Source organism: Ovis aries, chromosome 23, assembly GCF_016772045.2.
Source record: "Ovis aries strain OAR_USU_Benz2616 breed Rambouillet chromosome 23, ARS-UI_Ramb_v3.0, whole genome shotgun sequence".
Taxonomy (NCBI): Eukaryota; Metazoa; Chordata; class Mammalia; order Artiodactyla; family Bovidae; genus Ovis; species Ovis aries.
The window spans coordinates 51,480,367-51,508,039 of NC_056076.1; positions in this window are offsets into that span (position 1 = coordinate 51,480,367).

Here is a 27,673-nt window from a genome sequence, read left to right on the forward strand (position 1 = left end):
CTTCTTAAGTCTTTTGTAGACAATCATGTTTGAGGTAGTTTGTCACTGAAAGCAAGCTAAAAATAGATTGATCAGTCAGGGTCAACAGAGGAATCATTCCCTGCACATTTTGTTGTCTGTTTCCATCATTAGAAAGCAAAAATAATGAACAGAGCAGACGCTACATCATTTCTCTGATGCCTTAGGGGTCAATGATGATTGATACATACAAATACTTTTATAATCTTAAAAATTCCTTTTCTGAGAAAAAAATCCCGTCTTCCTCATACTGCAGTATAAACTGCTGCTGCTGCTAAGTCACTTCAGTTGTGTCCGACTTTGCGTGACCCCATAGACAGCAGCCTACCAGGCTCCCCCGTCCCTGGGATTCTTCAGGCAAGAATACTAGAGTGGGTTGCCATTTCCTTTTCCAATGCATGAAAGTGAAAAGTGAAAGTGAAGTCGCCCAGTTGTGTTTGACTCTTAGCAACCTCATGGACTGCAGCCTACCAGGCTCCTCCATCCATGGGATTTTCCAGGCAAGAGTACTGGAGTGGGGTGCCATTGCCTTCTCCAGAGTATAATCTGAGTAGAAGCAAAATGCCATGTTGATGCTTCTGGGTGCTCTCAGAATTCACACACGTCTAGTGTATAAATAGATATTCTGTAGATGAATGAAAGGATACCTCATTTGTTCTATAACTTTTCCTTCACACTTCATCATATTCTCTAGTTCTAATATTCTACTCTTTCTTGTATCTATTGGATCATATAAACCCAAGCTACAATTATTATTATTTTTGTCTTTGATATTAACCCTTTTAAGTCTTAATTCCCCCCACCCCCCCCAAACTAAAAAAGATTCTAAAGCAGCAGCAGTCACTTGGTGACCATATATTTTATAATACTGATATTTTGGAGAAGGAAGAGAGGAAAACACAGAAAGCTTCAAGGGTGTCCTTGAAGACACCCTAAAGCTGCTGTTTTGGTGTTGGAATTTCCTAACTTCAAATTTAATATGTGAAAGATTTAAATGTGTCCACTCGTTGAAGCCACTATTAGTTAGGTACTCTAAGATTTCAGGCAAACAAGCAAATGTCTAACTGATAGACACTTCCATCTTCATAGATAATTTTCCAATGATTCCTGTCCACATTTTTGTTCTTTAAAATTCTGTATTGTCTCTACTACGGGATTTTTCTCTTTCATAAAAGGAATTTTGAAAATGATAAAAGTATTTGCATGTATCAATCATCATTGACCCCTAAGGCACCAGAGAAATGATGTAGTGTCTGCTCTTTTCATTATTTTTGCTTTCTAATGATGGAAACATACAATGAAATGCGCAGGGAATGATTCCTCTGTTGACCCTGACTGGTCAGTCTCTTTTTAGCTTGCTTTCCATCACAAACTACCTTGTGTTTGCTTCTTGTGTCTTCCAGTTTGCTTCTTGTGTCTTGCCAACCATTTAACATGCATACATCTTGCCTCTCCAAAGGTTTTCTAAGTTATTTTTGGACAGGAACCAGATCGTCTATTTGTCATTTCACATGTTCCACACAATGACTGTCTCAGGTTCGAATGATAAAATTCTTGTTAACTACCTGAATGTTTATCCTACAAAGGTAAGCATCTCAAACCAAAAGCATTAAGGTCTACCACTTGCCCATGTTGGTGGTGTCCAAAACCAGCTGAAATCGGCCGTCTTTTTAAACAATTTTTATTTTATATTGGAATATAGTTGATTTATAATGTGTTAGTTTCAGGTATATGGCAAAGTGATCTTGTTATGCATACACACAGATCTATTCTTTCTAAAGTTCTTTCCCCATATAGGTTATTATAGAATACTGAGTGGAGTTCCCTGCTCTATACAGTAGGTCCTTGTTGATTATCTGTTTTACTTACAGTAGTGTGCATGTGAGCATGCAGGCTAAATCCCTTCAGTCATGTCTGACTCTTTGCAACCATATGGACTGTAACCCGCCAGACTCCTCTGTCCATGGGATTCTCCTGGCAAGAATACCAGAGTAGTTGACATGTCCTGCTCCAGGGGATCTTCCCAACCCAGGGATCAAACCTGTGTCCTGCATTGGCAGGCAGGTTCTTTGCCACTAGCGCCACCTGGGAAGCCCAATAGTATGTATATATTAATCCTAATTTATCCCCACCAATCTTTCCCTTTTGGTAATCATAAATTTGCTTTCTATGTCTGAGGCTGTTTTGTAAATAAGTTCTTTTGTAACATTTTTAAAGATTCCACGTATAAGTGATATCATGATATTTGTCTTTCTCCATCTAACAGTTCACTTAGTATAATAATTTCTAGGTCTGCAAATGGCATTATCTCATTCTTTTTATAGCTAAAATCCCATTGTGTATATGTATCACATCTTTTTCCATTCATCTGTCAATGGATATTTAGGTTACTTCCGGGTCTTGGCTATTGTAAATAGTGCTTCGATGAACACTGGGGCGCACGTATCTTTCTGAATTATTATTATTATTATTTTTTTGCTGGATATATGCCCAGGAGTGGCATTGCAGGATTATATGGTAGCTCTATTTTTAGTTTTTGAAGGCCCCTCCATACTGTTCTCCACTGTGGCTGTGCCAATTTACATTCCCGCCAACAGTGTAGGAGGGGTCCCTTCTTTCCTACACTCCAGCATTTGTTATTCATAGATGAAATCAGCATTCTTTTCTTTCCATTTTGATGCTCTGTGAATGAACAGAACTGGACACTGGGATACAGAACAAAGTTTCTATGAAGGGGAGACGAATGCATTTTTGGCTAATATTTCATGTGTTTGTTCCTTTTAACCTCTTAGTTGTATGTTTTTAATGACTTCCTTGGTCTGTGGATATTTGAAACATTAACATAATTATCTCTGTTAACATATTGTTTTTACCACCTGCTGGGGATGAAACCCTGAGACTATCACTAGTAACTCATTAACAATAACACTAGTCACTCATTAACAGTGTTGACCCAATTGCCTGTTGTGGCTCCCAGAGACAAATAACTGTAATTGCAACTCAAAAGTGAGTTCATAAACACAACGGTTCTTTTTTTTTTTTGAAATGCAAAGTGGCATGCATTTGAATTTTCCGCATAAATGCAGGTTTCAATGAAAGAGAATCATTCAACCAAATAAAGTAAAAATTCAATCTAAAGAGAGGCCATTTGGAATCAATTGGTACAGCGCACATTCTGCTTTGAAGGATCAAAACACTTTCCTTGCTGGGTGTAGAAATTAAACAAGTTAGCAACAATGAAAGCCAGACATCTGGTAAGTGACATCTACCCTGGCTATCAGCAGGTAGTGATTTTCTTTTGGAACCATTCAGAGTATTGTCTGTTGCCTGGACAATGGAAGCGTGATGAAGCATTGATATAATCTGCCTGGAGGTTTTAAAGCTCCATTGAAGAGATGGAAAACCAGGGAGATTTGTGTGGGGAAAAAAATCCGTTATATATACATATATATGTAGACATAAATCACTATGCCTCTGCCCCTCCTGTGGAAGAGATCTGTATAAATAGAAGCAAATGTAGTGTGATGTATTAGAAGAGCAAAGGGATGATATTTTACTGAGACAATTCCTAGCATGCAAAATTAGGCAATGATAGCCCAGGGAAACCCACAAGAGACGTCTCTGCACTAGAGTCAAGATGTTAAAAGCAGAGACATTTCTTTAAGACAAGCAGTCTCCTCTGTAGCCTTTTTCCTGGTAATAGAAAAATGCTGCCAGAGGAACGGGGCCGGGGGATGTGGAGGAAGGAAAAGGGGCAGGTGCATTTGAAACCTGCTGCCCAGAAAACCAGCTGCCAAGCTGTCTTAGAAAGTCTCCGTTCAAACACCGTTTAGTGCAGTGGTGGTGGTGGTGGTGGGACCTCCTTTTGTACTTTAACTTAACAGGGCAACGTGGTTGATAAAAAACGCTCTATTTTAAACATGAACTTTAAAACGTTAAAATGACCAAACACCTACTGAGTGTCAGAAACCTCTCAGGCACTGCTATGAATGCTGGAGGCGTTCCAGAGGTGAACGTGACTGCCTTTCAGGAAGACATCCTTCTCCTGCATTAACATGAAACACAGCAAAGAAGGTAGCCTTTCACAATTTTTCCTGTCAGTTACGCCTCAATAAACTTAAAATTAAAAACCAGAGTGCTTCGGTAAACGCTATACCCAAGGAACGAATAAAGTCCTAGGACCTCCCTTCTGGGCTAAAAGGAAATGAGAAATACAGTGAGCTCTGACTCAAACACTTATAAGCTGAGTGATGTCCAGAACACTTATAAGCTGAGTGATGTCCAGTGAATTACTCACTCTGAGTCTCGTTTTCATGGTTTTAAGTCCTGTTACCCTCCCTGCATGCGCGCTCAGTCGTGTCTGATTCTTTGTGACCCCGTGGACTGCAGCCCACCAGGTTCTGCTACACACGGGGATTTTTCAGGCAAGAATACTGGAGTGGGTGGCCATTCCCTTCTCCACCCACGGGATTGGAGGGATTGAACTCATGCCTCCTGCGTCTCCTGAACTGGCAGGTAGATTCTTTACCACTGGGCCACCTGTTACCCTCCCTACAAGTATCAAAGAGTGCAAGATGGGCAAACAGTGCCTCTAGGATTGCAGGACACACCAGGGAAGTGTTCATGCAATCTCGGGGCGAATGCACAAAGTTGAAATTGATTCTGGCCGAAGGCACACTCTGGGAGCCCCATGAAACTCTGCAGCAAGGCTGGGGTGCTTGACTTCCTGGAATGTGCTGAGTCTGGGAGTTAATCTGACCCAGTGAATCAATTGTAATTGAATTATGTCACACAGTTTTTGCCAATTCTGCAGGAATCTGATGGAAAGTCATCGGGACATTGTGTAGTTTCTTAACACGTACAATCTTAAGGAAAATATTTCTTTGCTGGCTTTCTAAAATGAGCCCCTTCAGCCTCTTTTCTTCCACATTGCTGATATATCTTTAATAATTTGTAGAAAAGCACATCTTAGTCTCCTGCCGTCTTACACATGTGTCATTTATTAGCTTATTCCAGTTTTACAACAAAACTCAGATACAGTCTTTTGTCCACTTCACGGAGGAAGTCAAGGAAGCCCAGACATGGTTGCCAAGCAACTCAATGCTTAACGAAGGATAGAGCAAACAGAAAAGTGGAAGTTTTTCTACTTTGTACTATCTTCACAGCACTGTTCTTTCTTCCATGAACTCAGCATGACTCTGGACATTTTCATACTCAAAAGCGTGGAGTGAGACAGAAATGTACCCTCCAACTAGCGCCTTCTGTCATACTCATCATTACTATGTTCCATTGCATCTCTCCCTGCCCTGAAGTGAGGTTTATATTTCTTTGCTTCTAATAAAAGAAATTTTCACATGTTAACTTACCAGTAAGTCATCCTGGCTTCAGTTCAGTTCAGTCGCTCAGTTGTGTCCGACTCTTTGCGACCCCTTAGACTGCAGCACGCCAGGCTCCCTGTCCATCACCAACACCCAGAGCTTACTCAAACTCATGTCCATTGAGTCGGTGATGCCATCCAACCCTCTCATCTTTTGTCATCCCCTTCTCCTCCCACCTTCCATCTTTCCCAGCATCAGGGTCTTTTCCAATGAGTCGATTCTTCACATCAGGTGGCCAACGTATTGGAGTTTCAGCTTCAGCATCAGTTCTTACAATTAATATTCAGGACTGATTTCATTTAGGATGGATTGGTTGGATCTCCTTGCAGTCCAAGGGACTCTCAAGAGTCTTCTCCAACATCACAGTTTAAAAACATCAATTCTTTGGCGCTCAGCTTTCTTTATAGTCCAGCTCTCACATCCATACATGGCTACTGGCTTACACAGGGGTTACGTTGAATTTTACGCTAACTGAAATAGCCTGTTTGCGGCTCTCAAACATAACATTGTGCTTCTGCTTTAATTATTAAAGAAAAGGGCACGTTGACTAGAAATACAGACTGTCCATGCTAAAAATAAAGATTAAATGCCTGTCTTCCTGGCACACCAAATAAAGGTGGTCCTCCTTTGATGATGAGACTCTCTTCCCTGATACGGAGGCCAGACTGACTCCCTGTGTAAGTGCTCTGTTTCCGATCCTGAAACCTTGCAGGAATGTATCCCTGACTTATTTGATGTTCTTTGTTCTGACAAGACAGAATATTGTGCTGAAAACCACGTATTCCAGTAGCAGTTCCTAATAGTTATCTGAGAGGCTGTTTTCTGGCCTGTGATCCTTGCTGTGGTGCAAATAAAACTGTTCTCTACTGCTATTACTGATTGTTCATCATTTTCACCCACACTGCCCAGAGCTGAAAATTTGGCTAGCTAGCAAGCTACGGTTTCCACAAAACGACGGTACATGACAAGTCAAAGACATTATCTACAAGGTTATTTATATACTCGTTCCAATAGCGTCACATGGCAAGCATTTGTTTCCTGATTTTCAGACTTTGGTTAAACTGTCTTTCTCTGTCTCTCCCTCATACATGCGTGGGTACACACACACCCACATACCACCCCCCTCAACACCTCTAAATGGGACATCCCCCTGCTGAGTGTGAAGTGAGTCCTGCCTTCTTGGTTTGACTATGAAATGTTCTTCCAGTGGTAAGGAGATCACAGCACCAACCTGGGGATTGTAATGAATCATAGCTCCCTAGGTGTGGGATAAAAGGAGGCTTCTTGGATTCAGGGTCAGGACCTCTTGACTTCATGCCCTATAACTTTTTCAAAACAATTCTCTGTAGCAGGGGCTCCTCACTATAGGGACATGCAGTTTCACCTTTTCTGAATATAATGGAAGAGCAGTTAAAAGAAAATTAGAGTAATGTCAATGTAGAATTCTAATCAGTGCTTTTCCCTCCTCCCCTCTTCTGCTCCCTCCCACCCTCCACGGCCCCCAAATCAATCTCAAGTTCAATCCATAAGGTCTTGTTTCAACCACCAAAAAAAAAAAAAAAAAAAAGATCTGACAGAACAGAAGAACAAAAAGAAGTTTTGCAGGAAAGACAAACACGAAAACTCCCACAGATTTTTAATTCACTAAATGAAGTTCTTTTGGCAGAGTTCTGATTATTTTGCAGGAGAACGAGAGCTGCCCATACTGTATCTCTGTAGAGCAAGAAATATTACACCAAGTGAAAATACCAGAATGAAATATCTTTTTACACCTGGCAATGAGAGTCAATATGTGTTCGCTGTATATAGTGTGTGTGTATGTATGAGGTTTGGGCTTCCCATGGGGCTCTAGTGGTAAAGAATCTGCCTGCCAATGCAGGAGATGCAAGAGACACTGGTTTGATCCCATGTTTGGGAAGATCGCCTGGAAAATTCCATGGACAGAGGAGCCTGAGTCCAATGTGACTGAGCAGCCGAGCACACATGTATGAAGGTCAAGGTGTCAACAATCTTTTGTATCCACAGCTCTGGGACCACACACTGCTTGGTAGGGTCTATCATTTGATCTTCCCATTTTTTTTGCGAGGAAAATCCAACTAAGGCAGGTACATGAAGATGTCAAGCCAGCTAATAATGGTCTTGATTATGAAAGGTATCTTCATGGTTTCTTTACCCACCCTCCCTAACCTCATTTTTGGAAACAGCATCCTAAGTTTTCACTGCGTGTCTCCTTTTGTCCAGCTCTGAGTCTCTGTGATTCAAGAAGTTGCCAATCAGGTAACATGACTTAGGTTTAGCCAACGAGAATGTATCAAGGGATTTTAAAAGTACAGTTATCTCAAAAAGGATGCATTCACCTTTTTGGATTTCTGGCACTGAGGACAGAGCAAGCCTAGGGCTGTGCACCGTCATCTTGGTCAGTGACACTACACAGACACCTTTTCTTCACATGAAGCCATCAGACAGGACAGAAAGTGGGAGATGGGGAGAGGCAGACTGCATCCCACACCATGAGCTTTGCCTGTCTAAATGGAGGTGTTTGATAACTAGAGAAAGCCGTCTCCTTTAGATAAGAGCCAAACTTGGCAAATAAGCACTATTGGAGAAGGTCATGGGAAGAACGCAAGCGCTGGTTGACCTGCGAGCTGGACCCCAGCAATAGGCAGCTCCTTCCCCATCCCATCCGTTGAATGTATGTTCCACCCACAGTTCCCATGGTGGGAGCCGTTTTCAAGGACACAGCCTCTAGAGAGCAGTGTGTTAAGGAGTCCATCTGGACTGAGTATGTGACCAAACCCCATTAAAGCCTCTACATAAACTTTAAAGATTCTGGCAGGCACCCAAGACCATCCTTGTATATAAGTCCCCTTGCTTTTTGAAACTGGCAACTAAAACCAGTCTGGAGCAATGCACCTGTTTTTTTCCACCTCTCCTTGCTCTCTCTGTGTTTGGGAGCCAGTTTCAAATTTCAGCCAAGGAAACCCACATTTGTGCAAAGGAAAAGAGGCCTTTCTCTCTGGGAGGCTGCAGTCATGCCAGAGTGCATGATTTTAAGAGTGGGGATGGGCTGGGTACATATGCGTAGTGTACGCACTGAATGACTGCTTGCAACGGCCCAATCTTTTGCCATTTTCTTGCATCCCTGGATCCGGACATTCCTGTAGCCAGCATACCCCTGGACTTGGCCATCCCATGAGTCAGTCCTTTCCCTTACTGTTCAAGGAAGTGAGAAGTCACTAGCAGTCAAATGAGTCTTGCACTTGGTAAATGGAAACAGAGAGATACAAGTGTCAAATCTCAGAATGTGAAGTTGGTTGAGTCAGACAGGGCGTGGGCTGAAAATCTGTCTCTGTTAAGCGGTAGCTAAGTAAATGGCTAAAATATGGCTTATTGAATTGCAGGACTCAGAGAACAGTTTCTATTAAGGCTTGAGTTTTAGAGTTTAAGTAAAATTAGTCTGTGGCTTTGGTTTTCCTTTGCTTTCTATTAATGACATTTTTATGCAAAAGTTATGTCTTGCTTACAAAATGAATTGGGAAGAATTTCAATGGAAATGGAATCATCTTACCTTTAAATGTATGATCAGACTTACCAAGACAACTGACTGGGACTAATCTTTATTGAAATAATTCATTGGAAAAACAATTTATTTCTTCCATTGTTCTTGCTCTACTCAGTTGCTCTAGCTGTTATTAAGTAAATTTTGCCTGCTTTTATGTTTCTAGAGAAATTTCTCCACTCCTGATGTCATGTATTTAGACTTTTTCTTATTTCTTGATTCACCCTGGCAGAAGATATATATATATATTTTTTTACATGCAAAAGCACAGAAAAAGAGATGTGATTTTATTCACTGCCAGCTGGGTACTTGTGAAATATCTAAATAACCTTCTAGACTTTACGGTTTGGTGCCTTTCTGTCTGCTTGTGTACTTCTGATACTGACCACTTGGGAGGAGACGAGTAAGAACTGTGTGAGTATTTCTCATCAGGCCGCTTCATAATCCCACTTCTTTGGTAGCTTGAAATAGTAGTAGAAGTCAAAAACAGGAAAGCTTGTTATATTTCTAGTCTTTTTTTTTTTTTTTTAAGTTGAAGTGAAACATATAGAAGACTGTGTAAATTTCAGATGTACAACATAATAGTTTGAGACGTGTATATATTACGAAGTGATCACCACTGGGCGTTTAGTTACCGTGCATTACTACTCTATATTTTAAAGTCCCAATAGCTTGTGTTTTAAAAAAGAATTTATGTTTTTTATCCCTTTACTATTCGATTGCTTTGTTCTTTAATCATTATGATTTCTTCATTTCTACTTTTCAGTAGATTTTGCTGTTATTTTTCTAGTTCCTAGAGTTGATTTTATTCCTTCTTCATAAAAAACTGAAAGCATTTAGGCTGTAGATTTCTTTTCCCCGGTACAGCTTTTGCCATATCACTGAAGTTTTCGTAAGTTGTATTCTTAATATCATTACCTTTTAAATAGTCTGCAATTATAGGTTAGATTCTTTCTTTGAGTTAGAAGTAATTTAGAAGCATGCATTTGCTATATGTGTGTGTGTGTGTGCACATGTATGTTTATTTCCATGTCACTGAATTTGTTTCTTATTAGCATATAATTTAACTACATTGTACTCATGACACACAAAGATCCTAATATGTATTCTAAAAAGAAATTAGAGTTTAGTCACATAATATTAGGGAATTCTACTGGCTTCAAGGTGTTCTGAAAAGAATATGGAACTGACTACCTGATTTTAAGACATATTTTTTAGAAAGATAATTTTATTAAGTTTTATAGGTGAATCCACCTGCCAAATATTTCCACTTTTTTTTTCTATTCTCATAAACTCCATCCCTGATACTCATCATCATAAATACCTAAAATCCACAGAAAATAACTAAAGTCACTAATAAAGAAAGACCTAGGGGAGACTTCTGAGGCTTGCTTTTGTAGGGTTTGCTTTCTTATTGTGATGGTCCAGGCTTTATATCACCATTAATTAGATTATTTCAATCTTTTCAAACATTTTGAGCCCCCAGATAATTCAGTTCCGTGACGATCCTGCCTATATCTACCACTGAAACATAAAACTATCCTGAGTTATGGGTATTTATATCTTCAGTGAAAGATGAGTTCATTAAGATGATTTTGTCTGGACATTTAAAAAATGTGATTGAATAATAACAAAAATGTGTTATCTTTTAAATTAAAAAATATGGCTGTTTTAAGGGCTGTTAAATTTATGGTCCAAAATAAACATGGACCCAGATTTTCCTTATCTTTCTGCTCTACCTAATCTTCACATCATCACCCATACGCTTCTCTATTCCCACCCAGCCCCCCACCCCGCCACTATGTTTGCAGAAGTGTCTGGCAGATCTGGGTAAAACATAACCTACACAATATTAATCAAAGGGAAGAAAACCTTCTTTTATGAAGAAAAACTTTCTCAGAATGTTCCTAGCAGATTTCCCCTCACACCTCTCTGTTTAGAATTGCGTAACTTTTCCTGTCTTAAAGCAGTCACTGGCAAGGGGAAAAGTGTTGAAAGTGCTCTCTGCAACCCATGAACTGTAAGCCCACCAGTATCCTCTGTCCATGGAATTCTCTAGGCAAGAGTACTGGAGCGGGTAGTCATTTCCTTCTTCAGAGAATCTTCCTGACCCAGGGATCAAACTTGGGTCTCTTGCATTGTAGGCAGATTCTTTATTGTCTGAGCCACCAGGCAAAAGGAATAGGGTTACACTCAAAGGCTTAGAACAATCAGAATTCCTTTCCTTAGGTAGTGAGGGGGAGGGGAAGCTGGCTTCCCCTGAGCGCTAAGCAGGTTGATACTTTAACAAATCAGGGTAGATTATCAAGGGAAAAGGAAAAAATGGCTGTTCTTTAAACAGCCAAGAGTGTCTGCCACTAATTTCCCATTCGGAGGTCTCAAATGAACAATGGATAAGGAATAGACTGTTCTTAAACTGGGATGACTGAGAATGGACATTTCTCAATAAGAAAAAGAGGAAAACGAGAGAGATTTTAAAATACCTTGCTCCTCAGTAAAGTTTGCTTCTACTGGTATTCAGTTCAGTCGCTCAGTTGTGTCCGACTCTTTGTAGCTCCATGGACTGCATCACACCAGGCCTCCTTGTCCATCGCTAACTCCCGGAGTTTACTCAAACTCATATCCGTTGAGTAGGTGATACCATCCAACCATCTCATCCTCTGTCGTCCCCTTCTCCTCCTGCTTTCAATCTTTCTTGGTTCTGTCCTTTTAAGTCCAGTGTTTTTGATGTTGAATTCCCTGGTGGCTCAGTGATAAAGAATCTGCCTGCCAATGCAGGATATACTAGAGATTCGGGTTCGATCCCTGGCTTAGAAAATCCTCTCAAGAAGGAAATGGCAACCCACTCCAGTCTTCTTGCCTGGGAAATCCCATGGACGGAGGAGCCTGGCCAGCTACAGTCCATGGGATAGAAAAAGTTAGACACAACTTGGTGACTAAGCAAGTCCGGTTTACTTTTTCCTGGATTGCTTGTACATTTGGTGTCGTATCTACGAGATCATTGCCAGACTCCAAGGTATAAAGACGAGCACATCTTTATCTAAAAGTTCTCTAGTTTCAGTTCTTACGTTTAGGCAGGGAGACATGTGCATTTGAAGTGAACTCAAGAGTCTGGCGGAGAAGGCAACAGCACCCCACTGCAGTCCTCCTGCCTGGAGAATCGCACAGATGGAGGAGCCTGGAAGTCTGCAGTCCATGGGGTTGCTGAGGGTCGGACACGACTGAGCGACTTCACTTTCCCTTTTCACTTTCATGCATTGGAGAAGGCAATGGCAACCCACTCCAGTGTTCTTGCCTGGAGAATCCCAGGGATGGGGGAGCCTGGTGGGCTGCCATCTATGGGGTCGCACAGAGTCGGACACAACTGAAGTGACTTAGCAGCAGCAGCAGCAAGAGTCTGGATGTAAATATTCACTGAATTCATCTGTTGTCGTTACTGTACTCTCCTCCTAAACTGTGCCTGATTTTCCCTGAACGATGTCTGTTTCACTGTATTAGAGAACAAGTTTCCCCTCTTCTGCCAGTACTGGAGAGGTAGAGGCATCTAGCTGCTAGATTAGGGGGTAGAATTGAGGCACTAACAGCTCCTGGGACAAACTTTCAGTGACTGCTCCTCTCTGTAGCTCTGCCTCCACGTCAGAGGCTGAGGTCAGAGGCTTCAGGGGCCACTGATACTTAAGTGAGATTATCAAGTGTTAACAGCTGTGGGATCAGTTGCGCTGTTCCTGAGCTCTCTTTACCACTGCTTTGGGATCCAGCATGCAAAGGTTTGGTGAGTGAGCTGGCTGTTTTTTATTTACATTTCAGTTTTTAAAAATTGCACTGCTGTTTTATTCTTTTATCTCCTTTTTTTTACTTTTGGTCTTACGTCTGAAATAAAACACGTCCTGTAGTTTCAATAAAAATTCAGAAGGGAGCAGAGTGAATGCCTGTTTTCCCTCTGCCGTCTTCATCTGGAAGTCAGAGTGTCTTTTATCAAATTCTCTCTTTCCTGAAGCAAAGTCAAGCTGTGCTGTGTGAGTTTTTCCTCCTCTAGCTCTATCTACTTAATAATTAGCATCAATTCCTCTCACGTTCTGTGTTCATGTTTTCTGACAGTCCTGGTTTCCAAAGTTGTGGTGAATCTTTTTTTTTTAATTGTCTTTATGGATGTCTTAGTGCTAAGTTGATAGAGGATGTATTGGAGTCTTCTAGTCAGAGTCCATTTTGAACCACAAACCATTGATTTTGTTTAGAAAATTGTGTGACTTGATTGAATGAAAACCTAAAACGGGAGATACTGGGTTTGAATGTTATATTCCTTCAGAGAAAAAGCCTTTTACCACTTTAAAAGACTTGTGCCACCACCTGAGGCCTATTTCAGTTTATCCAGGCCATCACTCATCACTGCTGTTCACTGAGTGTGCTCAGGCAGTTTTTTGGAGTTTCTTTTATAGTGAAAACTCCTTGAGAGATATCTGTAGATACCTTATCATTTTCACTCCTTAGTTAATAGCAGTCAATTCCACGACTATAAAATGCTCTCAATAAGATGATGGGCCCCAAACTTATGGCTCAGTCTCCGACCTCTTCGTTCAGTATAGACTCATTTAACCAATTACCGCTTGGATGTCTGGTATGTACTTCAGAAAAGAAGTCGTAATTAAGCCCTCCTGCTCCTTCCTTCCCAGGTTGTCTCTCCCATGGTAAATGACTCTACCATTTACCGTGTTGCTTGGGCCGAAGTCCTAAGAATTTTTGTAGGCTGACCAACCATCCTGGTTTGACTGAGCTTTCCGGACATGGGCCTTTTGGTTCTAAAACCAGGAAAGTCTCAGGCAAACTGAGACGAGTCGAATCCAAGGTATTATATCTGTGATGAACAAATGAATGATGGTTTCTTGACACTCCAGTACTCCAGAGACTCACAGTGTGGTGGGCTTCCCTGGTGGCTCAGATGGTAAAGAATCTGCCTGCAGTGTGGGAGACTTGGGTTTGATCCCTGGGTTGTGAAGATCCCCTGGAGAAGGGAACGGCTATCCACTCCCATTTTCTGGCCTGGAGAATTCCATGGACTGTATAGTCCATGGGGCTGCAAAGAGTTGGACATGATTGAGTATAATAGAGGTGGCCAATTTAAAGTACTGGTGAACCACCATCTGTTTCCCTGTCTCTTTTGTAATTATAAAGCTTAAATTGGAGATGTTGAAAAAGCTGGAACCTCATGCTGAGAAACAGTAATCACTTATTGTTCAGTTATTTCAAAATGACTTGATATTTTGTTCTCTCTATGCATCAGTTTACAATTTAATAGAATACTGTCTGCTTGGAAGAGATTCCCTAGCCCGTCCCTGTGTTTTATTGGAGTTATAATTGGGTTAGGATTATCCCTTTTTCATGTGGTTAAGTAATAGCAGTAACAACCACAGACAAATGTTTTTCAGTCAAACCTTTTGTTTTCTGGTAACAGAAATTCAATTGCAACTGGCTTAAGCCAAAAAAAAGGGAAATTATAGATTAAAAACTCATTCATTAAGAAATTCTGGGTGCCAGGTCCTTTTTTAGACACAGAACAAGACAATGAATGAGAGACTATCTCACAAGCTGCTGGGAGAACCAATACGAATCATAACAGATGTATAGGTAGTACAGGAAAAAAAGCCAAGATAATGGATAAATTAGGCACAATTCTCCTCAGTATCTATGCAGGGTGTTGGTTCTTGGAGCCCCCATGGTAACAAAATCCGTACTGCGCAAGTCTCATATAGACAATGGCTTGTTACAACTTACCCCCTGTGTCTGTGAAATTTCCATCCTTGGTTGAATCTGTGGATTTGAAATCAGTGGATGCAGAGCGCCATGGAGTATGAAGAGGTGGGAGAGTGCAGGAAGCTGCTGTCTCAGATAACGCCAGAAAGCCTCTCTAAGAAAGTGACAACTGAGCCGAGGCCGGAAGAAATGAAGGCGTGAACCTCACAAAAGTGTCAGGCAGGAACATTCCACGCAGAGGAAAGAATGTGGGCAAACGCCTGCTTGGGGAGAGCAGGTCAAAGGGATTCAGGGGAAGGAAGTAGCGGATGAGGCCAGAGGAGGGAGGTAAATCACTGTGGGCCCTAAGATGCAGAAAGGGCTTTGGATACATTTTACATATGACAGGAAGCCAGGGAAGTGTTTTAACGTCTCCAGCTGCTATGCGGCGAATAGACCTCAGGAAGGCTATAGAGGAAGGAAGGCCTGTTGGAAAGCGCTTCCATGCACCCAGATGGGAGGCTTAGACTCGGGCTGCAGAGGTGAAGACAAGTGGTCAGAGTTTGCCTCTGACCACAGGGACATCCACATGGTTCTGATGAATTGGTTGGGGCCTTCCTTGGTGGATCAGATAGTAAAGCGTCTGCCTGCAATGTGCGAGACCTGGGTTCGATCCCTGGGTCAGGAAGATCCTCTGGAGTAGGAAATGGCAACCCACTCCAGTACTCTTACCTGGAAAATTCCATGGACGGAGGAGCCTGGTAGGCTACAGTCTATGGGGTCTCAAAGAATCGGATATGGCTGAGCAACTTCACTAAAGAGAGAGAAAGGAATCAGACATTGGTCTGAGCATCTTAGTATATATGGATTTGCCATTTACCTTGCAGGACATGAGGCAGGGGTGGGAGTGCCCTATCTGCGCAGGGGAGAGTTTCAGTTTCAAGATGACTTGCAGATTCTTATCAGATGTGCCCATGGCAATGTTGAGCAGGCAACTAGGGAAACAGATCCGGAATCTCAGGGAAACACTGGGGACAGAGGCATAAATTCGGAGATGTTAGGGAGGAGATAATTTAAGGAACTGTCTCCAATCTGGATGGAAGGACCTTTCTATCAGGTACTCTTAACTAGCTCATGCCCAGTGAAACTGAAGGGAAGTTGACTCTTCACTTAATTCCCACTTCCAAAGGCCCCTAAGCTGGACTGGTCCATAGAGAGGCCTGCTGACCTCAAACTCACCTTAAAATAATCCTCAAACAGAGGAAACCTACACTACACCAGGATGAGAAGACGGCGACATCAGAAGTAGACAGCTTGCCCAAGATGCTGATCTGACTTTTATGATGATTTATAATGTTTTCTTGATTCCTTGGACCTAATAGGTGCCCAATATGCTACTGGAGATCAGTGGAGAAATAACTCCAGAAAGAATGAAGGGATGGAGCCAAAGCAAAAACAATACCCAGTTGTGGGTGTGACTGGTGATAAAAGCAAGATCCGATACTGTAAAAAGCAATATTGCATAGGAACCTGGAATGTCAGGTCCGTGAATCAAGGCAAATTGGAAGTGGTCAAACAAGAGATGGCAAGGGTGAACGTTGACATTCTAGGAATCAGCGGACTAAAATGGACTGGAATGGGTGAATTTAACTCAGATTACCATTATATCTACTACTGCGGGCAGGAATCCCTCAGAAGAAATGGAGTAGTCATCATGGTCAACAAAAGAGTCCGAAATGCAGTACTTGGATGCAATCTCAAAAACAACAGAATGATCTCTGTTCGTCTCCAAGGCAAACCATTCTGTTTCACAGTTATCCAAGTCTATGCCCCAACCAATAACGCTGAAGAAGCTGAAGTTGAACGGTTTTATGAAGACCTACAAGATCTTTTAGAACTAACACCCCAGAAAGATGTCCTTTTCATTATAGGGGACTGGAATGCAAAAGTAGGAAGTCAAGAAACACCTGGGGTAACAGGCAATTTTGTCCTTGGAATGTGGAATGAAGCAGGGCAAAGACTAATAGAGTTTTGCCAAGAAAATGCACTGGTCATAGCAAACACCCTCTTCCAACAACACAAGAGAAGACTCTACCCATGGACATCACCAGATGGTCAACACCGAAACCAGATTGATTATATTCTTTGCAGCCAAAGATGGAGAAGCTTTATACTGACAACAAAAACAAGACTGGGAACTGACTGTGGCTCAGATTATGAACTCCTTATTCCCAAATTCAGACTCAAATAGAAGAAAATAGGGAAAACCGCTAGACCATTCTGGTACGACCTAAACCAAATCCCTTATGATTATACAGTGGAAGTGAGAAATAGATTTAAGGGCCTAAATCTGATAGATAGAGTGCCTGATGAACTATGGAATGAGGTTCGTGACATTGTACAGGAGACAGGGATCAAGACCATCCCCATGGAAAAGAAATGCAAAAAAGCAAAATGGCTGTCTGGGGAGGCCTTACAAATAGCTGTGAAAAGAAGAGAGGCAAAAAGCAAAGGAGAAAAGGAAAGATACAAGCATCTGAATGCAGAGTTCCAAAGAATAAAAAGAAGAGATAACAAAGCCTTCTTCAGTGATCAGTGTAAAGAAATAGAGGAAAACAACAGAATGGGAAAGACTAGAGATCTCTTTAAGAAAATTAGAGATACCAAGGGAACATTTCATGCAAAGATGGGCTCGATAAAGGACAGAAATGGTCTGGACCTTACAGAAGTAGACGATATTAAGAAGAGGTGGCAAGAATGCACAGAAGAATTGTACAAAAAAGATCTTCACGACCCAGATAATCATGATGATGTGATCACTAATCTACAGCCAGACATCTTGGAATGTGAAGTCAAGTTGGCCTTAGAAAGCATCACTACGAACAAAGCTAGTGGAGGGGATGGAATTCCAGTGGAGCTGTTTCAAATCCTGAAAGATGATGCTGTGAAAGTGCTGCACTCAATAAGTCAGCAAATTTGGAAAACTCAGCAGTGGCCACAGGACTGGAAAAGATCAGTTTTCATTCCAATCCCAAAGAAAGGCAATGCCAAAGAATGCTCAAACTACACACAATTGCACTCATCTCACATGCTAGTAAAGTAATGCTCAAAATTCTCCAAGCCAGGCTTCAGCAATATGTGAACCATGAACTGCCTGATGTTCAAGCTGGTTTTAGAAAAGGCAGAGGAACCAGAGATCAAATTGGCAACATCTGCTGGATCATGGAAAAAACAAGAGAGTTCCAGAAAAACATCTATTTCTGCTTTATTGACTATGCCAAAGTCTTTGACTGTGTGGGTCACAATAAACTGTGGAAAATTCTGAAAGAGATGTGAATACCAGACCACCTGACCTGCTTCTTGAGAAATCTGTATGCAAGTCAGGAAACAACAGTTAGAACTGGACATGGAACAACAGACTGGTTCCAAATAGGAAAAGGAGTACGTCAAGGCTGTATATTGTCACCCTACTTATTTAACTTCTATGCAGAGTACATCATGAGAAACGCTGGACTGGAAGAAGCACAAGCTGTAATCAAGATTGCCAGGAGAAATATCAATAACCTCAGATATGCAGATGACACCACCCTTATGGCAGAAAGTGAAGAGGAGCTAAAAAGCCTCTTGATGAAAGTGAAAGAGGAGAGCGAAAAAGTTGGCTTAAAGCTCAACATTCAGAAAATGAAAGTCATGGCCCATCACTTCATGGGAAATAGATGGCGAAACAGTGGAAACAGTGTCAGACTTTATTTTTGGGGGCTCCAAAATCACTGCAGATGGTGACTGCAGCCATGAAATTAAAAGACGCTTACTCCTTGGAAGGAAAGTTATGACCAACCTAGATAGCATATTCAAAAGCAGAGACATTACTTTGCCGACTAAGGTCCATCTAGTCAAGGCTATGGTTTTCCCTGTGGTCATGTATGGATGTGAGAGTTGGATTGTAAAGAAAGCTGAGCACCAAAGAATTGATGCGTTTGAACTGTGGTGTTGGAGAAGACTCTTGAGAGTCCCTTGGACTGCAAGGAGATCCAACCAGTCCATTCTGAAGGAGATCAACCCTAGGATTTCTTTGGAAGGAATGATGCTAAAGCTGAAGCTCCAGTACTTTGGCCACCTCATGCGAAGAGTTGAGTCATTGGAAAAGACTCTGATGCTGGGAGGGATTTGGGGCAGGAGGATAAGGGGACGACAGAGAATGAGATGGCTGGATGGCATCACAGACTCGATGGATGTGAGTCTGGGTGAACTCCGGGAGATGGGATGGACAGGGAGGCCTGGTGTGCTGCGATTCATGGGGTCACAAAGAGTCGGACACGACTGAGCGACTGAACTGAACTGAACTGATGCCTATCAATCACATGTCTTCTCTCATGGACATGATTCTATGCTAGTTTAAAACTCAATCCAATTGTTGGGTTGTGGCCAATTACCTGTGCCTATTACTCTGGGTTACCTTGGTGGATTTCTGTTCTTTAGGGCTCTGATTGGATACCCCCTAGGAAATTTGTTTCAGATGAGTGTTCTGTCCTGTTCTGTCTATTCAGAATAATTCTAGATGGGTTCCTCTCACCTGGCCAATTAAAAATACCTGCTCTGAGGCTGGCCATAGATTTAAGTTTTCTCTTAGGGTCATTTAAACTCAATCAGAGTGTTGAGCTAAGTCTCAATAAAAAAATTAACTTTTCACCTATTAAATGGAAAACTTCTACAATTACGGGGAGGATCTATATGGTTAACACCAGCTTATGGTCATTTAAGTTTAAAGGCTCCTCTATGTTTGGAATGGTTAAATCATACTAAAAATGATCAACCTGGTAATTATGAGACAAGGCTGGGTGCTTTATGAACTATGCCTGTTATTACCCTTAGAGAGATTGGTATGGAACTCAGTGGATTTGTGGCAGTAATTTATGGCCTTGACATCTACAGGGATGATACGAAGATGAAGCCTGGGATTCCCATGAATTTAAGGTCATACATGTTAACAAATTACAGGTAACCCCAACCCATCTTGGAGAGGGCAATGGCACCCCACTCCAGTACTCTTGCCTGGAAAATCCCATGGATGGAGGATCCTGGTGGGCTGCAGTCCTTGGGGTCACAAAGAGTCAGACATGACTGAGCGACTTCACTTTCACTTTTCACTTTCATGCATTGGAGAAGGAAATGACAACCCACTCCAGTGTTCTCGCCTGGAGAATCCCAGGGATGGAGGAGCCTGGTGGGCTGCTGTCTATAGGGTCACACAGAGTTGGACACGACTGAAGTGGCTTAGTAGCAGCAGCAGCAGCAGCAGCCAACCAATCTACCATTGGTATGATCCCAATGGGTCAAATATCTGTCTTCTACTGGTATGACCATTTAGCAGTTTGTGTGTGTGTGTGTGTGTGTGTGTATGCCTTCAATTGGGCTGGAGGATGTAACTGACCATATCTAAGCCTTAACAACTTTCATAAGCTTTAAATGATAGTAACCAGGCTATTAGCCTATTGAATTCTGAGATCTCTATGATGAGAAAGGCAGTGCTACACAACTGCAAGACCCTTGACGCCTTATAGCATCTCAGGGAGATGTCTGTGCTATAATTCAAACTGAATGCTATATTTTTGTACCTGATAAATCCTTAATGTAACACATTTGAACCACATGAAAAATCAGATTTCTGCTCTAAGTGACCCATTCCCTAGTCTTGACAATCTTTTAAAAAAACTGGCATGGAAGGCTCATGGCTAAAATATTTACTTCTAATTCCACTAGTGTTATTAACTGTACCATTTGTATTTTGCTTGTTTCACAAGATTATTCTTTCTTGTATTACCAAGTATATGACCAAGACTTCAACGGAAATAATGACTAGACTGGAAGCAGTTGATCAAATGTATAGTTTGATATATGATCAGTGATTGTAATAGTGTAACTCTAGAAGGCAGTGGCAACCCACTCTAGTACTCTTGCCTGGAAAATCCCATGGACGGAGGAGCCTGGTAGGCTGCAGTCCATGGGGTCGCTAAGAGTTGGACACGACTGAGCGACCTCACTTTCACTTTTCACTTTCATGCATTGGAGAAGGAAATGGCAACCCACTCCAGTGTTCTTGCCTGGAGAATCCCAGGGACGGGGGAGCCTGGTGGGCTGCTGTCTATGGGGTCGCACAGAGTTGGACACGACTGAAGTGACTTAGCAGCAGCAGCAGCAGCAGGGAGGAGATGGTAGGTAAGTCCATGAGATTGGGTGAGATAAGCTAAAAGGTTGAAAATAGGGATGAAGTCTGAAAATGGAGACTTGGGGCATTACTGAGAAGATATCTGCAAGACATAACAGATGTTATGTATCAAGTATTAATGGTAAACCTTTTTAAGCACTTAATAAAGTGTGATCCCAACACTTAGAGACTGGGTAGTGGAGGCGGAGAGGAGCCAGCAAGGCAGAGGGAAGACTGGGAGGGTGTGGTCTCATGAAGGCTGAAGCAGGAAAGTGTCAAGCATGATGTTATGACCAACTTTTGTTAAAAGCTACTAAGAGGTCAAGTCACATGAGGCTAGAAAATGAAAAGGCTTTTGATGAAATACAACTGGATAGTCTGAGGGTGGGAGAAGAGAATGGAGGCTTCAGGCTAAAGGAGACAGCGGAACCAGATATTGAGGGTTGATAGGCCGTGGACAGGGGATGGCACCTTCCTGAACCTTGAAGGCTGTGCCTCAGAGGTGGGGCTGGCCACCAGCAAGGGTACCTGGACAAGGCTTACCTTGCATACAGATGCCTTGAGAGCCTGAACAAGGGACTCTGAGAAGAAAGTCAAGCCACATGCAAGGCTGCTCAGCATCAAATGGACAACAGTGGCTTTGGCAGCAAGCTGGGCTAATGAGATTCTGCTTTAGAAAGAACAAAGTGCTGGTCAGCTTGGTGCCAAAGGTACATCTTGGGGCTACAGCAAAAATAGCTGCCCCTGCAACCATGGCCTGAAAGACCTCTTGAGGAGAATTAGGTGAGTAATGCTGGAGACCTTTGTTACTGGGCAGGCTGAGGGCTGAGCAGGATTTGATTTGATTTGGTCAAATGGAGACAGGTACAGTGCTGATGCCTTCAGTATATGACGGAGCAGTTTGCACCCGGTTCACGGACACCCCTGTGCTGTGATTGTGTCCTCTTGTGAGAGCGCCAACATTGCTTCCATATGTCTTGGTATGAACAGTGCCGTCAATGTCACTCATGTTGGGGTGACCTCGGTTTCAGGGGCTGCTTTTCCTTTAAGATGAAGGAGAATGACCACGAGTGAGTGTGCAATTAGCAGAGCTCTTGGTTACAGGTGTGCGTGGTGCAGATGTATTTTCAGTGCCTCTCTTTTCTGCCGAGAGAAAACTTCCTGCAGCATCGTGGATATAACGTTTGCGAGCTGTCTCCGACAGTCTGCTCGCCCTAGTCAGGATAAGGGCTCCTCATGCACAATTGAACATGTCAGTCCCCCAGGAAACCACTCAGGGGCATCTCCATCACCACCGGTAACTCTAGATCAAAGGATTGTATTGTTACATTACCTTACATAGCCCCAGGACTTAATCATAGTTTCCCTAAAGTGTAGCAGCATAGAATCTCTGACCTTCAAATTCCTGGGCATAGCAGTGCAACATTTGACATTGCAATAGTAATTTGGCAGAGGAAATTGAATACAGTTATAAAACATGATGTAGAAATAATCGCACTTTCAGGCTTCTGGTTAATTTACACTATGTTTATACTAGTTTAAATATGTTAGTTCTAGGTGTTCCAGCAGTTGCTTTTTATTTTGGTACCAACAGTGCTGAAGTTCTTAATGGCAGCCTTGATTACATCTGTTGGTGACTAGCCTGCTAAGCAGAGGTACTGGGGTGGTTGGGTTAGAATGGTAGGTAAGGACCAGATGGACACAGCTGGGCCTGGGCTGTGGCCCCTCACTGCTGGGTGAGCTGCAGCTGCACCGGATGGACAGCTGGTATCTGAGGGACCCATCTAGATCAGAGTAAAGCAGAAGGTTTACTCTGCACATCTGTCTGGCAGGGTGTATGGGGTAAATGGAGGTCTGGAAAAATCCACAGGGGCAGAGCCAAAGCTGCTAACAAGTTCAAGTCTGCTGGGCTTAAAGGCCAAAGGTCAGCACAGGTAACTAAGGCAGCAGAGTTACGACTTAAGGCAAAGAGCAGACAGTTGTGCAGAGTCCCAGCTGCAGGCAAGGTCATTGTTTCGAACCATTTAGCCTCAACCAGGGGGTCTTCATATCTTCCTTATTAGTGCAGGAGACAGTCTACTCGTGTGCCCAACCAGGTGGAGATTCATTTGTACATTCATTCAATGATGTTTCAGATCCAACACGACACAAGAGACACTGGCCTAGCTTTCACCTAGTCTGCTGGGTAAGGGGGACTCTATTTTAACGCGGAGTGATGAGAGTTAGTATAAGAGTAAATTCTGGACAGGAAAGAGGAGTGAGGAGGAGAAAGAGGAAGGCTGCTGTGGTTTGGGCCATTGATATCCCTCAAACGTGGTTTTAAGTTGAATTGCTGGGTGGCTTGATCGTTGTCTTGCCCTTGGAGTGCCAGAACACTCCAAGCAGAGGTCACTTGAATGGGTCAACCCGCCCACACCAGTACCATCTTTGAGTGGCTGAGGTTGCAGGGGCCAGGAACTGGCTTTGCCCTTACCATGCTGCTGGTGACTTCATGGTCCCTTGAGAACAGGGCTCCGGCCTCTCTCCTCTGTGACAGCTTCTTGTTCTTCTCTAGTCCTTCAGGACCTGGGTGTCTTACTCCCTGCAAAGGCTGCCCAGCCTGGAGTGTCTGTTCCCCCTGGATAGCACCTCTGCCCCTGGATCCCGCATGCATCTCCTCTCCTTCTTCCCACTCGGGTGGACCCGTCCATCATGAGGTTGGCAGAGTCATCCTTCAAATTCTTCCTTCCTGTTGCTGTTCTCAGATGGATTTCCAGGCCTTGGAATAAATTTGTCTTTTTTCTTCATGTGTCTCAGCTTTTAACCTTTAGCATGGGATCCACTTTTTGTCAATCTATACGTCTGTGCTCATCACCCAGTTGCATCTGACTCTGCGACCCTAGCCCACCAGGCCTCTCTGTCCAAGAAATTTCCTAGGCAAGACCATTGGAGGGGGTTGCCAGTTCCTACTCCAGAGGATCTTCCAACCCAAGGGTCGAACCCATGTCTCCTGTGTCTCCTGCATTGGCAAGCAGATTCTTTACCACTAGCGCCACCTGGGAAGCCCTGTGTAACCAGATGTCAGCATGTTTTTGGATGGACCCTGCAAGGGTAGGGACTGCCTATCTACCTTCTTGGGGCCTAGCTTTGGGGCTGACACTTTGACCTCAAATCGCTTATGAAAGAAATGCACATGGATGAGGAGATTTCCAGCTTGGCGCATTTAATTTTATGGTTCCTCAGGGCAGGACTTAGCTCTTCTCCTTGGAACAGAATGACTAGCATTTGTATATTTTGCTTCATTTTAAGCATCTCCAGGAGCGCTATGCTTTAGAAAATGCTCTGCCACAGCAAAATTTTCTAAAATAAAAGAATTAGTGTTTTTCCCTGACTGATTCTGATTCTTAATAATGTAATTTTTACACTTTAGCCTTTCTAGCTTAAAATGTGTACCTACTGGAAAAATAAGGGCAACACCCTAGAAGCTGTATGAAAAGGATGGAGGACCTTTATTTCCATGTGATTTTTTTTTTTTTCGCCTTGGACTGAAGTGCTAAATTTCTCAGATTTTACTCGATGAGGACATTGATTGCTTCCCCTATGCATACTGATGAATATCACTGCCATCAATAAATGCTTAGTACTTGTTTGTTAGAATAGATCTTAGCACACCTGTATATGAAGGATAATACACAGGTTCTTATCTAGAAAATAACGTATGGTTTTAACTGCCAGATTTTGAAGCAGTATTTAGTATTTAGGAGGAATTACTGCAGTGTCACTCAATGATGTATATTTGAAAGCAATTCAGGACTTTCAAATGTTAAAAGTAAGCATAACATCATGAACTATCCTTTGAGGACATGCTCTGTACACACACACACACACACACACACACACACACACACACACATTTAATATTAGAAAAATAACTTTACGAATGGTATGTGTGCTTTGAATAGGTTTGTCAAACTGCTGATGGGGAGAAAGTCATGCTTTGGAGGGAAACTGAGAAGTTATGTCACAAGCAGTTAGGACTAATGGACCAAAGATGGATGCAAAGGTCTGAGATGAAGGCTGCTTTCTAGAAATAAGCTCAGGAATATTTATCTAGTTCAGTACCCTCGCTGGAGTTAACTGGGACCCAGTTGAGGAGATAAGATTTATGTATGTAATGGTATGTATCCTGTAACTTTGTAAATAGTCATGTAAGGTAATAGAATACAGTGAGTTAGCCAAGAAGTTCATTCAGATTTTTCTGTAAGTCTTACAGAAAAAACTAAGCGAAGTTTTTGGCCGACCCAATAAAATGCGTGGTGGTCAGTTCAACTTAACAAAGACCTTCTCTATGTCACATAGCATGCTGACGACTGAGGATACAAAAGTAAAGGGCACGAGTATCTGCCCTACTATACAGAAGAGAGTACTGAAGAAACAGGGCCCGGTGATGGCTGAAAGTACTGGCTCCACAGCAGAACTGCCGTGTCCTGCTTTGCTCCCAGCACTTACTGGTTCATCAGTCAAAGTAAGCTGCCTAATATCCGTGCCTCGGTCTTCCCATTGGAGTAATGCTGTTACCTCCCTCTTAGAATTTAAGGAGGTAACACTCTTGGAACAGTGCCTAACACATTGTGAGCAATGGGGGTTCTCTGTCTTTATTTCTGTAGGATTTTAGAATAGTCAGGTCTAACGTGGATTATGTGAGAGCTTGTGTGAAACAATGTTGGGGAATAGGAAGAAAACATTGACTTAGCTTTTTTTTAACTTAAAGAAATGAAGTTTAATGAGAGTCAGCAAAGAGGTTGAAACTTGTGCCTTCATTCAATAGGATGGCAGGTGTGTGTCACAAGGGTGTAAGCGAGAACTCAGGGATGGAGGGGTTGCATTTGCTTTTAGTATGCTGAAGCATATTGCATTCGACATACAGTAGGATAAGTAGATTGAGATTATCATTTACTGTTTAAGTCCCTTTTTTGTTAAATCTTTGCTTTGACAAGAACTTCCTTTATACCCTTTGTGCATTTACCAAGATTCGTAAGTTGCTTACATTTTTCTCAGTTTGCTCTGTTCTATGTCTGTGTGAATGTTCTGTGTGTGCGTTTTTTTTTCTGACCCATTTGAAAAAAAGTTGGAGACACTGTGCTCTATTATTCCAAACATGTTACTATGTATTATGGATGGACAAGGAAATTCTCTTAACAAAATTACAGTGATCAAAACTGCGAATATTGAACAGTGATGTAATTGCTACTCCTCGCTCCAGGATCCAGTCCAATCACATGTTACGTTTAATTGTCGTGTCTCTTTGGTTTCCTTTCATCTGAAAAAGTTCTTCAGCCTTACTCGGTTTTTCTTGACCTTGACATTTTTTTATGAGTACTGGCCAGTTACTTTGTAGAATATGCCTCAATTTGGATTTGTCTGCTTGCTCCTGATTGGATTCAGATATGCATTTTTGGACATATATACCACGGAAATGATAGTATGGTCGTTTCTGTATACCATATCCATAGGCATTTGATGCTGGTTTGTCCTACTCTTGGTGGTGTTAGATTTGAGCCTTGGTTAAGATGGTTCTGTCTAGTTTACCCATTAGAAAGTGTGTATTTAAGTATTTGTACTTTGTATTTCAGTACAATTTTTGGAGAGACACTTTGAGATGAAGTAAATACCTGGTCCACAATTTCAGCAACTTGCCTTAGCATTCATTGACTCTTATGTTTATTACTTTGCTTATTACTTGCTTTGCTTATATTATGTTTATCAGTTGACATTCTATATAAGAAAAAAATGTGTTTATGAACTCATGGGTTTTTATTTTGGGGATTATAGCCAATTACTCTCATTTTGATGCTCAAATTGTCCCCTATTTGGCCAGTTGACTCTTTTGTGACATTCTTAGACTGTAGCCTGCCAGGCTCCTCTATCCATGGGACTTCAGGCAAGAATACTGGAATGAGTTGACATTTCTTTCTCTAGGGGATCTTCCCAACCCAGGAATCGAGCCCAGGTATCCTGCATTGCAGGCGGATTTCTTTACAGATGAACCACCAGGGAAGCCGCTTATTTGGCCAGTATTAATTGGGCTTCCCTGGCAGCTCAGCTGGTAAAGAATCCACCTGCAATGCAGGAGACCTGGGTTCCCCTGGAGAAAGGAACGTCTACCCACTCCAGTATTCTGGCCTGGAGAATTCCATGGACTGTGTAGTCCATGGGGTCACAAAGAGTCGGCCACATCTGAGTGATTTTCACTTTCACTTTTTAGGCCCTTAAATTAGGGCTTTAAAGGAAGGGCCTCCCAGGCGGTACTAGTGGTAAAGATTTTGCCTGCCAATGCAGGACACGTAAGACATGGATTTGACCCCAGGGTCAGGAAGATCCCCTGGAGGAGGGCATGGCAACCCACGTCAGTATTCTTGCCTGGAGAATCTCATGGACAGAAAAACCTGGTGGGCTACAATCCATGGGGTCACAAAGAGTTGGGCAGGGTGACGTAGCACTCATGCATGCTCAGGCCCGTAAAACTAGCTCTTATGTCTTTTTGTTGTTGTTGTTGTTTTAACCAATCCCTGTATTCTCAGAGCAATTTCTCTCTTGTGGAGTAAGACAGAAGTCCCTAGCCTTTTTGGCAACAGTAATTGCTTTCATTGAAGACAATGGGGGTGGGGAATGATTTCAGGATGATTCAAGCACATTACCTTTACTGTACACTTTATTTCTATTATTACTGCATCAATTCTGCCTCAGATCAGGCTTCTTCCTAGGTGGAGCTAGTGGTAAAGAATCCACCTGCCCAAGGAGAAGATG